The 16,465-nt window shown below is 36.7% G+C and overlaps 1 long non-coding RNA gene across 1 annotated transcript; it reads left to right on the top strand.

The window, feature by feature from the left end:
• Positions 1-11,200: 11,200 nt before the first annotated feature.
• On the top strand, positions 11,201-15,482 carry LOC122900710. The gene is made up of 2 exons (XR_006383306.1): positions 11,201-11,329; positions 14,877-15,482. It is a non-coding gene; the product is annotated as an uncharacterized LOC122900710 (long non-coding RNA).
• Positions 15,483-16,465: the final 983 nt, after the last annotated feature.

The raw sequence follows: 16,465 nt of genomic DNA on the forward strand, positions 1-16,465 counted from the left end.
CCAAAGGTAAGATTTGAAAATCCCGCCGCTCGCCTGAGCCGCGGAGGACGCCAACCGCCGTCCCGGCTGTACCAAGTCCGGCCGCAGGGGGAGGGGCGCGGGGGGCGTCCCGCCGGAGGGCGCACGCGCAGTGGGAGCGCCCCGCGTCGGGGCCTCCAGAGTGGGGAGCCGGCGGAAAGCCGAGCTCGCACAGCCCGCGGAGAAGTGGGGCGCGGACGGCCGACTTAAGGCCATGACTGGAGTGTGGGCGGGCCTGGGGCGCGAGTGGGCAGGGCCGTGGGTAGAGCGTTGGCCATGGAGCTCACCTGGCCCGGCGCAGGGTTTGTGTGGCTGGTGGTGGTCGAGGCAAGCCTTTGGTACTGAATGCATTTTCCCTGCATCCCCGGTGCAGGCTCTCCCTCCAGGGCACTTGCGCTGGCTGCAGTCCCTGCGTTCTTACGAACGACTCGGAGACACACAGTATCACTGGGAGCCTATGGTGTCATTCCCAGAGAACCAAGGGACACTGCTCCCAGGGCTCACACAGCACAGGGTCACTCAGAGACCACAGCCTCTTAACCCGGCTAGTGGGATACCATGGCATTTCACAAGGTCTTTTCTTTTGTCCCCGTTGTTTCTTTGTAATTCCATATACCCCCACCACACACGCCCAAGTACTGTGTTCTTCTTGCAAAGACTTCTTTCCTGAAAGTAGTTTATTCTTTTCTTGAAAAATACTTTTCATTACTCCTTCCCCACCAGCATCCAAGCGAATGATGTATTATTTTACCAGAGCCCCATTTTTTTGCTGTCCCTAAAGATCAACACAAAGCTCGTTTTTCTTTTTCTTTTCTTTCTTTCTTTCTTTTTTTTTTTTTAAGATTTTATATTAGAGAGAGAGAGAGAAAGAGAGAGCCCAAGCTGGGGGGTGGGGGGAGAATCAAAGGGAGAGAGAGAAACAGACTTCCCTCTGAGCAGGGAGCTCTTCATGGGCTCAATCTGGGGACTCTGACCTGGGGTCTCCCGGATCATGACCTTCAGCAAGAGGCTGAAGACTCCCAGGTACCCCCAGTGCAAAGATTCTTTAAAGAGTCTTATTATTAATCATAATGGGAAAGTATGGAATCTTTAAAAGTAAAAATTGGAGTGCTAAAGATTTCAATCCCTTGTAAGATCCTTATAAATATATTGTTTTGGCCTTTCCTGACTTACCCTTGAAAAGGCAATAGGACTCCTCTTTGACTTCTGACAATTTTTTCTCCTAAGTACAAAATCAACCAAATCAACTCTCCCACCATCACCTCATAGAAGGCCTTGGGCACTTTTCCTTCCATGAACTGGATGAAAATATTTTTTTATTTGCCTGAGACATTCCCTGTTTGGATTTGCTGTCCCAGTGTCCCACCAATCTTGCACTTGTCCAAAGCGAGTAAGAAATTGTATGGTCACATAATCCACAAGGCTCTTTTTAAGCAGTTGGTTTGAAGATTTACTTCTGAAAATATGGAGAGTGCCTGTCCTCTCAAATATGTAATTGCCTCTTTGAGGCCCTCTGGAATAGATGATACTCAAAGCTTCCCAGCTAGGAATGACCATCCCCTTACATTAGGAATGTATGGGTCATTAAGAATGACCCATATCCTTACACACAACTATAAAATGTGTACAGCTCAAAATTACCAACACAATGAGTTCACCTCATTCTTTCCAAGCACAGATCTGAATTCCAAAGTCATTAGGTTCCCTTCCCCCAATGCACACCCCTCTCTTATGCTTACCACTTTGTGATATAATTATCCCCTACTCAAAGTGAGCTGCATGAGCCTAGTAGAATACCTGACTCATAAAGGAAATACACAAAGGGAGCTCATCATCAGACATATATTATTTGTCATATAACACAGCTCTCAGACTCCAACCAAAATACTTATAGAAACCATCACTTTATGGAAACAGACAAGCCAACCAGTTTTAAATTGGATACAGATGTAGGAATATGTGATGAGTAAATACTACCTGGAGATGCATTTATTCTTGAAGAAAGAGATCTAGGAAAAGCCATATTTAGTAATTATCTGTGGAATTGACAGTTGTTATTAAAGACCTTTCTCCTCGGAGAAGAAATATTGTAGGCCTATCTCTTTATTATTCATCAAGGGATGTGTCCAGGAAGTACTTAAGTTATAACTATCATATGGTGATTTAAATACCTCCAAGCAAGAATGCTGTTTCCTTATTTACCCCCAGGTCCTTCTGGTAGTTTCATCAAACATAGTTTTCTCTGGTATATGTGATGCACATAAAAAAGAGATGGAGACTACCAAAAGGTTAAAGATTTCACATGAGTAGTTTGGGTAGCTTGAGAAGGAAGGAAGGAAAGAAGGAATTTAAACAACTCCCAGAAAGTAAAAAGTATGACATTTTACCATTTCACCTGTTTAAAAAATAGCAACTGGGCATCTCGTTTGAGAGCTAACATCCCACCCTCTGCGGGCTCCTGAAGTCAATGCATGCTTACCCAATTGCCCAGTATAAAAGCTTCAGATGAAAGGTGAATGATGGGATTACTAGTCTACCAAAATTACTTCCCGTGATAAATTCAACATGTAAGACTAATTACAAGTATTTGTTATCTCTAATATAACAAATAGATAATATTTAAAAATCAATTAATATAAAATCAGTATTTGACATAAGACAGCCAATTTAGATGATACTAATAAATGTTAAAGCACATTTTTTCTTCTCTTAATCCCTGCATTCCTCTTTTTAAATCTCTAAAAGGCCAAAAGAATGGAAAGTACTGAAGGGGAAATCAGCTCTCTTACATAATAGACCCATTATATTTAAAAATGTGATTTTTTTTTTAAAAAAGTGATAACTGTTGTGGTTTCTAATATCCTCCTAGACTCTCGTAAAAACCTCCTATTAAAAAATTCTTTGAGTGCTTCCTTTATTCAATTTTTATCTTGTAGGTGATGCATTTAAAACGAACTTGATAGACTAGAGCTATAGTTTGAATCATATACAAAAAAAGAAAAAACTGAAGTAAAGATGCTGAGCAGAGGTGCAGCATTTGCTTAAATGAATAAGCCATAATCTACAAATAGCAGAAGCATCATATAATCATAAGGAGGATATGGAAGACAGAATCTGAGGACTATTAGCTCTATGACCTTGGGCAAGCCACTCAGTGTCCTTATTTATAAAACAAGTATAATAATACCCAGCTCGTTTTGTAAAAGTTGTTGGGAGACTCAGATGAGATAAGATTTGTGAGAGTGCTTTAGAAACTGGTTATCCACACAAGCATGAGACTTTGCTACTATAGGGAAGAAGCATTAGAACCTATGGGCCAGTGTACAGGACCCACAGAACCCTGAGAACTGAATGAGAAAATCTTATGTGAATAGGGTTGGGTATATTCAAAATATACCACCTACCCCTGAAAAATAATTAATACCATGATTATATTATAAAGAACTACAAATCAATAAAAAATCCAAATGTAAAATGGTCAAATGTTATGGTAGGCATATTGTAGGAGATTAAACCCAAGTGGCAAATAAACTGTGAAAAGTTGCTCAACTTTATTATGTTTTAAATTGCTAATTTACAGATTAAGGCCTGAACAAGATAATATTTTATAGTTACTAGATTGGTAAATATGAAAAAGTTTGATAATACTAAGGACTGGTGAAAAGGATATTATACACTGATAGAAGTGATATAAATTTGTGCAATTACTTTGGGATAAAATCAGAACTATCTTGTAAAGTTAAAAATGTATACACCAAGCCATTCCACTGTTAGGTACATATATCCTTGGGGAACTTCTTACAAATGTGTACAAACAACATGTTTGTAATAGCAAAAATATAAAACAATCCAAACGTTCATTTCACAACAATGGATAAAAAAAAAATTGTGGTGGTGTACCTAATGACATATGTCAGTAAGAATGAGTAAACCATAGATACATGTAACATCATGGCTGAATCTTGGAAATATCAAATGAAGGAATCAAGTTGTAGAGGAGTACATAGAATATGTAATTTTTATGAAGCTGAATAAGAGAATCTAAACAATATTTTGTTTAGGAACACATACATGTGATAAAACGCTTATATTTTAAAAGGAAGAGAGTGCCAAGAACAAAACTCAGAATAGTGCTAAGAACAAAACTCAGAATAGTGACTATCTCTGGGAGAAAGGCAAGGGGATGCGAGGGAGACCGAGCATGCAGATACAAAGCTACTAGTAATGTTTTAGTTCTTAAGCTGGATAGTAGGTTCCCAGGTTATTTATTTTAGTGTTTACCTAGTAACTTACATATATATTGCATATATTCTTTTGTGCCTTCCACATGTCATAATAGAAATCATTCAAAGATATTTGAAATATTCTTGTACAAGATAAACAATGGTCATAATGTATGGTCTTTTAAAAGATTCTTACTTGGCAAAATGATATTTTTTTGGCTTCCAAGTTTGACTTACATTTGATTCATTTGCAGTACATTTTAGCATGCGAAAGTGTGAAAGAACCGCTGTAATATGTTGTTGCCTGTGGCCAGTGAGAGATGAAAACTGGCCATCTGGGTTGATCTATGAATGCTTAAAAGCCATTGCTTGGGAGCTTGGATGGCTGGTGAGGTACGTAGATTTTGCAAAGGATGAGAAGTTTGTCAGCAGGTAGGGATGAAGTGAAGTGTAATTTGAGTAGTTACTGTTAATGTGGCCTGTGTATCACATATAGGCCTAAGGACATTCAAATGACATTAAAATCAGAGGCTCTCTACTGAGCAAGAAAATCTGCCAGAGGAATTAGTTACATGACTTGAATCAGTGGTCTGCAAACAGCGGCACACAAAAACTTTCCAAAGTTGTATAGGCTTGGGCAGTGTTAAAGGAATCATTGTTAAGATCTTCAGTTTACATTCCCCATCCTAAAATTGATCTATCTAAGTTGCCTGTTGTCTGGGCCTCACATTGATCCCCCTTTGCACAGTCACCTTTTCCCATTTGACAAAAGACATCACTGTCAGCCAGCCCTACTACAGCCTTGCTCCTGGGTATAAAAACCATCTGGGGGGCAAAGGGGCAATTAAATTCATTGGTGTTGCCGTTGTTACAATTCATGAACCAGAGGCTCTGTGGCTTACATAGCAGAGGTAGACTTGGTGTTGAGAACTGTCTCATTCTAGCATTAATTTCAGCTCATGGATGCATGAACTATTGGAGGAAAAATAGGGCTCATCTATCTCATTTGGAGATTGATTTCCAGAAAACTTTTACTTTTGATATTTAGTATTGATCTGTTACAATTCATCATACACTTATTTTGTTATCGACTGTATACTACTAACAATTTAAATAATGTAATCCAAATCATTAAATCTTAAAGTTACGTGAAATGTAAAAATATATAAAATTCCAATTTATACTTATATGCTTGCTGAAGAGAAACATGATAGGATGAGCAATAAAGACCTCGAGCATAAAAATATTTTATGTAAGCAGAAAAGTCTGTGGAGAAAGTGGAATAAAAATAGCAGTTCGAGTAGGAAAAGGAGCAATGTAAAATTTCTGATTTAGAGATAAAGGGATTCAGGTCTTTTCTAAATGGATGATGGTGGCTGAGTATCAAATCTTTAACATTTGAGATACCATTAGACACACTTAGTAAATATAATGACTTAAATTGTACTTTGTAATTATTTTCAATACACCAACAATTATATCCTTTGAAACTATTTAAATATATGCTAAAACATGACAGATGCCCCCTTAAAAATAAATTAAGAGGTAAAAATTTTTTTGAAAATTATTTTAGGAGTTTGCACAAGTATTTTGGAAAATGGCTGATTTAGATATATGATGGTTTCACACTGCAAGACCTGGATGTGTCTGTCTGACAGAGAAGACTGCTTATAGACTCATTTCTTTCAATTTTTCTCTGATTCTGCTCCTCCACTTCCCACCATCCCCCTTGTTGTCTCTCCTATCCTATCTGTTTCCCAAACAGACTCAACTCCTTTTCTAGGAATTTTTTTCTTCAAGTGAATTAATACCATCAAGTAGGCAAAGGACAAATTTACGTCTTCCTGCTCTCGTTCTGGAGATGTTCTCTTTATAGATATTCACCATTGTTTTCTCCTTTCTCAGTCTTTGCTCTTTTGCGTAAAATTCTGAATCCGCTTCTCAAGTTCTGAAGCAACAACAAAGAAGTCTGTTGGAATTCTATTGCATTGACTTAAGAGGAAACTTACATGTTTTGGGTATTGAGAGTTCTTCTCCATGAACATCACATATGTTGCAAATTTAGATCTTCCTTAATGTCCTTCAATAAAAGTTGTGTACATTTTTCCACATAGGTTTTATGTATCTTTTGTTCCATATATTTTTGGATTCCTTATATCTCTTCTTGCTGCAGTAAATAATAGTTTTAAAAATATGTCTTCTCTTTGTGGCTAGTCTATAAAGATAATCCTGAAAACCCTCCTACACTGTTGGTGGGAATGCAAGGTGGTGCAGCCACTCTGGAAAACAGCATGGAGGTTCTTCAAAAAGTTGAAAATAGAGCTACCCTATTGGATATTTACCCTAAAGATAAAAACGCAGTGATCCGAAGGGGCACATGCACCCGAATGTTTATAGCAGCAATGTCCACAATAGCCAAATTATGGAAAGAACCTAGATGTCCATCAACAGATGAATGGATAAAGAAGATGTGGTATATATATACAATGGAATACTATGCAGCCATCAAAAGAAATGAAATCTTGCCATTTGTGATGACATGGATGGAACTAGAGGGTACTATGAGGAAACTAGAGGTACTAGAGGGAACTAGAGGGTACTATGCTTAGTGAAATAAGTCAATCAGAGGAAGGCAATTATCTCTCTGATAGGAGGAATTTGAGAGGCAGGGTGGGGGATTGTAGGGTGTATGGAAGGAAAAAATGAAACAAGATGGGATCAGGAGGAAAACAAACCATAAGAGACTCAATCTCTCAAAACAAACTGAGGGTTGCTGGGGGTGGGAGAGGAGGGATAGGATGGCTGGGTTATGGACACTGGGGAAGGTATGTGCTATGGTGAGTGCTGTGAAATGTGTAAGCCTGATGATTCACAGACCTGTACCCCTGGGGCAAATAATACAATATATGTTCATAAAAATAAAAAATTAAAACAAATAAGAAGAAAAAAATAACACTGATTTCCATTTGCTGATGTTATGTCCAAATATAGATTTATCCTTGGTAACTTAAATTCTCTTATTATTTCTAATAAATGATAAGTTTGCAGAGGGTGGGGCGCCTGGGTGGCTCAGTGGGTTAAAGCCTCTGCCTTTGGCTCAGGTCATGATCACAGGGTCCTGGGATCCAGCCCCGTGTCAGGCTCTGCTCTGCAGGGAGCCTGCTTCCTACTCTCTCTCTCTGCCTGCCTCTCTGCCTACTTGTGATCTCTGTCTTTCAAATAAGTAAATAAGAATCTTTAAAAAAAAATAAAGATATAAAAAAAAGTTTGCCGAGGGCAAGGGGCGATATTCCATGTAGACAACAAAGTGTGAATTATAACAGTTTTGTTTCCTTCTCTTCTAATTCTTGTTATTCTTCTTACCTGACATACTGAAGTGAGGAGGGCAGACAGCTAATACAATGTTAGAAAGAAGCTGGGGAAGTGGGCATGCTTGTCTTTTTTCTGATTTTAAAGGAAATGTTTCTAATGTTTAACCATTTCTTTAGTTGACTACTCTGGATCTCTTGTTACTTTAAATTTATGCCCTTCATTTTCATGTATTAACTCTTTAAAAATTGCCTCTCCTCTGTTCACTCTGTTCTGTCATTTAAGGACTATAGTTAGACATAAGTTAAATCTTATTCTATTTCTTCATTTCCTAACCTTTATTTAATATTCTACATTTTCAAACAAACAACCCTAAAATGTATATGGAACCAGAAAAGACCTCAAATAGCCAAAGGAATATTGAAAAAGAAAGCCAAAGTTGGTAGCATCACAATTCCGGACTTCAAGCTCTATTACAAAGCTGTCATCATTAAGACAGTATGGTACTGGAACAAAAACAGACACATAGAGCAATGGAACAGAATAGAGAAACCAGAAATAGACCCTCAAGTCTATAGTCAACTAATCTTCAACAAAGCAGGAAATAATGTCCAATGGAAAAAAGACAGCCTCTTCAACGAATGGTATTGGGAAAATTGGAGAGCCACATGCAGAAAAATGTAATTGGACCATTTCCTTACACCACACATGAAAATAGACTCAAAATGGATGAAGAACCTCAATGTGAGAAAGGAATCCATCAAAATCGTTGAGGAGAACACAGGCAGCAACCTCTTTGACTTCAGCTGCAGCAGCTTCTTCCTAGGAACATCACCAAAGGCAAGGGAAACAAGGGCAAAAATGAACTATTGGAACTTCATCAAGATCAAAAGCTTTTGCACAGCAAAGGAAACAGTTAACAAAACCAAGACAACTGACAGAATGGGAGAAGATATTTGCAAATGACATATCAGATAAAGGGCTAGTGTCCAAAATCTATAAAGAACATAGCAAACTCAACACCCAAAAAACAAATAATCCAATCAAGAAATAGGCAGAGGACATGAACAGACATTTGTGCAAAGAAGACATCCAGATGGCCAACAGACACATGAAAAAGTGCTCCACATCACTCGGCATCAGGAAAATACAAATCAAAACCACAATGAGATACCACCTCACACCAGTCAGAATGGCTAAAATTAACAAGTCAGGAAAAGACAGATGTTGGCGAGGATGTGGAGAAAGGGGAACCCTCCTACACTGTTGGTGGGAATGCAAGCTGGTGCAGCCACTCTGGAAAACAGCATGAAGGTTCCTCAAAAAGTTGAAAATAGAGCGACCCTACAACCCAGCCATCACACTACTGGGTATTTACCCTAAAGATACAAATGTAATGATCCGAAGGGGCACATGCACCTGAATGTTTATAGAAGCAATGTCCACAATAGCCAAATTATGGAAAGAACCTACATGTCCATCAACAGATGAATGTATAAAGAAGATGGGGTATATATACACAATGGAATACTATGCAGCCATCAAAAGAAATCTTGCCATTTGCGATGACATAGATGGAACTAGAGGGTATAATGCTTAGCGAAATAAGTCAATCAGAGAAAGATGATTATCATATGATCTCCCTGATATGAGGCAACATGGGAGGTTTGGAGAGTAGGAAAAGAATAAAGGAAACAAGATGGGATCAGGAAAGGAGATAAACCATAAGAGACTCTTAATCTCACAAAACAATCTGAGGGGTGCCAGGGTAGGAGGGGAGGGGAGTAGGGAGAGGGTGGTGGGGTTATGGACATTGGGGAAGATATGTGCTATGGTGAGTGCTGTGAAGTGTGTAAACGTGGCGATTCACAGACCTGTACCCCTGGGGCTAATAATACATTACATATTAATTAAAAAAAATTTTAAAATTCTCCATTTTCTTGCCTCTTTGTGGCTGAATTCTGAGTATTTTTCCATGTTGCTATTTCTTTATCTGTGTCTAATTTTCTCTTAAATTCAACCACTGAGTTTTTTTATTTCAACCAATATACTTTTCATTATAAGAGTTCCACTTTAGTTACTTTTTTTCTATCTTTCTTATCATTTTGGGTAATTGTTTGTTGCCTGTGCATTCATGTGATACTATTTTTAATTTCTTTCAATCTTTCTCATCCTTTACATTGTGTATCTAGTCATTCTTATATGTGTAGTTTTTTATGATATTAATTTCAGCTTTCCACTGACAGTTACTCATGGTGACTTGTTTCCTTGTGCTTTATAACCTTTAATTGGATCTTCATATTAACTAATCTCAACTTTCTTCCAGAGAGGATTTGCACATGCTTCTTCCGGGAGCCATAAGGCTCTAGATAAATGAAACCAGTTGGCCCAGATTTCTCGGTTTGTTATCAGAATCTCTGGTGCAGGTCCTTCTACATGCCACTGGCAGAGCAAAACCACATGTTTATGCACATAGTTTGTGTGCAGGTAGAGCTTATAGCTCAGATTTCAACTCCTGGTTGTATTGTTTGTTTGGGGGCTTGGGGGGTTATTACTCGATTTTTAGTCCCTTAAAAGTTATTTCTTTTTTCCTGAGATTTCAGCAATGCTACAAAAGTTATATCTTACACAAAATTTATATTTCATGAAAACTGGTTCAATAATGAGAAGAATCACTGCTCATGAAGTCCATCCTAGTGCTGACATAGTAGCCCATAGGAAAGGGTATTTTTAACACCAAAAATATAAGAAGCATATAATATTCTTCACTGCAGAATAAAGAACAGTCTTAATACTGCACACTTTTGGTTTTAAGGGAAACTTGCCATGTTATCTGTTTTTCTCTTGCCACCTGAAAAATTTGTTCAGTGTTTCAATAAGGTCACCATTGTTCATCTTTGGACAAAGATGGGCTTTTTCAGAGAATAGAACAAAGAGCCATGGAGGATAAATGCACTGGAAAGCCTGCTGTAGGTCTAATTAAAAAAAATTTTTTTTCTCTCCCTCTGCAATAGGGATCCTTAACATATCTGCTCCCTGGGATTTCATACCTGCTAGAGACAGAAGTATCGTGTGTCACATTCTTCTCTTTTCTTAATAGGAATCTTTATTGAAGTTACCCTGAACATGTTTCACTGGTGGGTACTGGAGTTTTGGCAAGCAGATGACTTGCCTTTTTAGTTCATAGGTGTTTTGGTTCAAGAGGAGCTACACCCAGATGTGAAGCACACTTCTCCCTGCTGTAGAGACTATGCTGCAGTGTCATCCATAAATTCTGCTCTTTGTGCTTCTGGTCCTCACTAAATGGCACTTTTTGGGTTTTCTTCTTCAGGGAGGAGTGAGTATGTATTGCCTGTGGGAAGGAGAATGAATCAAATATTTGGTGCCTTGAAGGATTATTGTAATCTGTGACATTCACAAAATATTTCTGTTCACTCAAAAATATTTTTGTTCACTTCCTCATAGGCTTGCCCATTTGCAGTTAGACATGACTGTGAGGCATGCTTTGGCTGATGAACCATGAATAAGTGTCTGTGTAGCAACTTTAAGAGCAAGTGTGTGATTTGCTACAATTTTCTCTCCCTCTGTCCCAATGACAGGCAACTTTCCAGATGGTGGATGGTGCAGTATCCTGGGCTGCAGAGGGAGAAGACTAAAGAGAGCCCCAGATATCTTGTGATGAACATGTATTAAGAGCAAGAAATCCATCTTTGCTGATTTGAATCTCTGAATCTGGGGATTTTTGTTGCTACAGCATCTCATAGGCCATACTGACTGATGTGAGTACAAAACTGAGAAACAGGATTTAAAGTATGGTCTTAACTCTGCCACCTAGTATCCATGTGCCCAGTCACTTGGTAACTCTGAACCCAATCCCTTCACCTGTCAAGTAGGACTAATAATTCTTCCCCTGTCTGCTGCACTGGCTTGGTTTTGGTATCCAGTATTTGTGAATGTGTCTGAAAAATATAAAGGAGGTACAAACCTATTCCAGTAGTATTACCATTAACAATATTGAATTGGTTTATTCCCATTTTTTAATGCCAATCCCAAGAAGAAAACATTAAAGAAGTTATGAAAATTCAAGACTTATATCAGATAATGGTGTAATGAATAACTTGATGATTTCAGCATGAAGTAGTGACATGTCTGTCTAAAATATCTAAATAACGATGCACACTTTCTTTTGTAAAGATAAGCTTCATTAAAGAGTCTTTAATGCTTTTGAAATTTTATTGTAACTTAAAAATTACACCTAAGAGAAATAAAACTAAAGGTAATTTTGGAAGAAAAAGAAGTTTATTTTGACCTTAAAATTATATTTTTTGTTAATGTGATATCAAAGTGAACATTGAGCTGACTTGCTTACCATGAATTCCAGAACCAAGCTTATTAAACTGCCTTTTTTTAAAACTTCTTCAGCCATTTCTTCACCACAAAATTCTGACTTCTCGTGAGCTGACCCTTGTCTTCCATTGAGAGTACCACATTAGAAAAAACAAATCATAAAATCTTATAAAATTGGCCTTCTTGTTACTTTCTGAAAACTAAAGGCAAGAGCACATCTTGTGACCACTTTCCAGTGTGTGTGAGCCTGGTTAGCAACTCTGTATTGGTTAACAAAGACCATAAACTGAACACTTATACTGTCCATGACAGGGAACTCTGGGTGTTATAGGATTTGTTGTTTTTGGCTTGCCATTTGCTGTCTCATGAATGGCCAAGCTGGTAGGGCAGGCTCCATATTAATTCTATAAAGTGCTGTGTTGACTGCTGCTATCACAATAATGATGATGATGTGTGATGAATAATTATACACGAAAAGCTGAGCTCCTTCTCATATATAAGACACCTGGAATGGATTACTTATTTCTGTCCTTTCTAGTTTTGCAATGGGAAATCTAAAAGATTTAGGATTCATTTTGAGCTGTATAACCTTTCCTGATTAGTTATGCTCAAATGAAGTGTTAAATAATAGCTAACCCTAAATGAAAGCTTACTTTGACGGCCACTGCTCTAATTTTTTCCATTTGTTTACTCTGCCATGAATATAATTTCATTTCTTCAAACCATTTCTTTATTACTTACAGAAATCATTCATTTATAAAGCATGCACTAAATTCCTCGGTTGAAATAAATAAAGTATAAGATAGTATACACTGTATCAATAAGAAACTTTTTTGTCTTCTGTGACTCAAATAACATGGCTCTGACTTCTTCAAAGGACATTTGTGTAGGCTCGAAAATACAGTCATCAAATACATATCTTTATTTTTTATGTCCTAATAATATCTTCTTTTATTTTTTTAAAGATTTTTATTTATTTATTTATTTGATAGACAGAGAGAGATCACAAGTAGGCGGAGAGGCAGGCAGAAAGAGAGGGGGGAAGCAGGCCCCCCGCTAAGCAGAGAGCCCGATGCGGGCCTCGATCCCAGGACCCTGAGATCATGACCTGAGCCAAAGGCAGAGGCTTAAACCACTGAGCCACCCAGGCACCCCATGTCCTAATAGTATCTTAACTACTTGGAGTTTCATTTCTTTGTCTGGTGGATGTTTTTTAACAATGTCACAACATTGTCACTCTTTCTGCCTGGCATGGTATAAATGAAATCTGAGACTTTACTTGCAGATTCAATGTGTCTTCCTTAATGTAAAACACTAAATACTTTGAACAATTCTATGTACTAATCATACACTGGATTCATATGTGGAAAAGTGTCTAACTAAAATATTCTCTTAAAATGTTGTGCCCAGAAAAAGACACTCATATTGAATAGAAAAAAAAAAAAAAAACAGGTGATCTCCCTGCTGAAACAATTTTCTTCCCAATGCCCAATATCTTGTTTTTATTGTTTTTTTTTTGAAGATTTTATTTATTTATTTCAGAGAGAGAAGGAGAGCACACGAGTTATGGGGAGGGGCGGAGGGAGGAGAAGCAGGCTCCCCACTGAGCAGGGAGACCAATGAGCAGGGCTCAATCGTAGGACCCCAGGATCATGTCCTGAACTGAAGGCAGATACTTGACTGACTGAGACACCCAGGCACCCCTAATATCTTGTTTTTCTGCTAGTTTTTATTTAATCAAATTCTAGTATGCTTCTTTGCTTAATAGTTTCTTATGTTAGGGCTAATTATAGAAATTATATATAAAATTATATGTATTGTATTATCTAAGATGTAATTAGTTTCCACTTTGGGACATTATTTATTTACTGAAACTAAATTTGCCTCTATTAGCTGTGTTTTAAGTTCACAAAATTAATAAAATGAAAAGTATGGCTATGGAAATATTATCATAAATTACTTTCTAACATAATGCAGTGTTAACAAAAATGAATTTTATAAGAGGAAAAAGTCTGTGGAAATGAGTAAAACGATACTTAAAAGTCCTTTGTATCTTACTGATTTTTTCTATATCTTAATTCATTATTAGAGGAAACAAATTATCGATTAAGTGTTTAATCATCTTTTATTACTCAAAGTATTTCCACCTGAAAAAGTGTTGATTGTTCCAGAAAATTCATTTTAATGAATGACAGGTTAGATTTGTTAAATAATAGAAGATTTTACTGCATATATTTTGAATATGAGAATGGTTTAGTAATTATCACCATGTGTGCAAGGCAGCTGCTATGCTGTGTTTTTCTAAGGTATGGAATAAAATGTATTGTGTAACAATGTTAGCAAAAAAAGATTTGTGTTGATGTCAACTCTTTATGGCTTAATCAGGTCAGAATTTTTATGACTATTGGCAAAATGTAGTACAAGACTTTCAGAGCCAGGAAGATTCAATCATAAAATTTTAGAAATTAGAACAAGCCTTAGTATCTATCCAGGTCTATTCTACAGTTTTATAGAAGAGGGTAGAAACAATGTAATCATTATAAAGCATTATAAGAATAACAACAAAATTTACTACTTATTAGGTACCTTTAATATACTACTGTGGCATATTGGTAATCTCTTCTGAAAGATCTTTAGTAATATGATACATTGTCAGCATTTACTTATTATGTATTTGTCTAAACATTGATACATACTATATGGCGTGAGGTGCAATTCCAATATATGATAAAGCATTTTTTTCACTAAGTTGTTTTCTGATGCAGCCTTTTCCATGACAACATTTACTGAAGGACCAAAATTGGTTGTTAATGATGAGTTACCACAGTATTTTTTCCCGTCATTTAAAAATGACTGCTTACTGTATTGGCCAGGGTTTCACCCAGGTAGCAGGACGGGATCTCCCTAAGGGCCATCTCCTTATGTGTTCATCTTGCTAGAACAGTTGTGAAAGGCTCTTGTTCTGCTTTGTCTTTCCAGCTGTGAGCCTGAAAGTGAAAAATGCTGTTGGACCTGTAGACAGTTCAGTGGGGAAACAAGAATATGAGAAGGAAAAGATGCCCAGCCCTGGAGATCCTGCCGTGCTTCTTGTTTTCCTGCCTCCCGGATCCAACTGTCATAGTTTAGATAAGCCAAGACATTAATCGACCAGGAGCTCAGTGGTCCTGACAGTTGCAATGCCTTTTAAATGAAATGCTTTTTTGATTGCCCTATGCTACAGCTGTACCTGCCACAGAATATAGTCATTCATCCACTGAGAAAGTCCTTTTATTTTTTCCCTTGTAGTAGCAGCAGTTTTTCTCTTCCCAAATAAAGCAAAATCTAGCTTTTAAGAGAGAGAGCTCTTGAACAATAGTCATATTTTTCTGTCTAAAGCCAAGAGCCAGCCTCAATTCTATTGAATTTGGTTGCAGTTTTTATTGGAGAAAAGTTGGAGGTATAACCAAACATAGGATTTCATCTTTGACTATTAAATCTCTAATTTTTCAGATGAAAAATACAACAAAAAACCTTGCCACCTCCGCCCTCAACTTCAATGTTCTCAGATACTTTGTAACATTAAATAATTTCTCAGGCTTATCATTATTTATTTCTGTGGATACATTTCAAACCTCAAATTAACAAGATTAATATCAAAAGGTTATACAACACTAGGTAAAATGTCAGTCTGATGCCATAGTAATTAATTTTAAAAATGAGACTACAAATTTAAATCTGTTATTATGATCATCATATTTATGATGGTATGAATAAAGTTATTCATTCCAGAATGTTAACAAGATATCTTTCATGTATCATTAAAATAACTTATGTCAAACACTTGGCTAAATTATTGAAGTACTTCCAATATTAATAATTTCTTACAAATGTCTAGCAAGAATAACCAGTCAAAATTAATTAATGATCAATTAGGATAGATTATTTCTCTTGGCTCTCAATTTCTTTCCTAATAATCAACTTGCTTTTTTCTAAAATAGGTCAGTTAGCAATAAGTCTTAGTCATTTCACACTTCTATTTTTTAATAAGCCAAAACTGTTTAAAGAAATAAGTGATTCTCTTGTAAGTTGTTAATCCTTATGGATATTATAAATCGTGTTTTTAGCCTTTAAGTTTGATGTGCTCATTTTCTCTTTAATTATTCTATACTAATGTGATAATACTGCAGTAATTTTATTAGTTCTACTTCTAATATGTTTTGCAAAACTTGATTTATTCTCCAATTAATTATATTTGACTTCATAGTACAAACATTCCTCTCATTATTATACTATTGATTAGGGGAAAATTATTTTCAAGCTAAAAGTATAAAAGGGTACATTAACATCTTTCATTTTTTAATTATTTTGTACCCTGGTTTGGATTTTTGTGAATCTATGTTTGCTACACAAATCTCTTATTAATTTAAGCTAGAACCCAAGAGATTAAGAATCAAATGCTTTGATTCATCTTTTAGCAGAAGATATAATATTAGCAAGAAACTTATTTCCTGCAAGCCATAGTAAAGAATAAGGATCTGAAATGTTGGGTAAGAATTAAATCTTTGAATTATAGGCATGTTGAAGAGATA

This window comes from Neovison vison, chromosome 2, assembly GCF_020171115.1.
Source record: "Neovison vison isolate M4711 chromosome 2, ASM_NN_V1, whole genome shotgun sequence".
NCBI lineage: Eukaryota > Metazoa > Chordata > Mammalia > Carnivora > Mustelidae > Neogale > Neogale vison.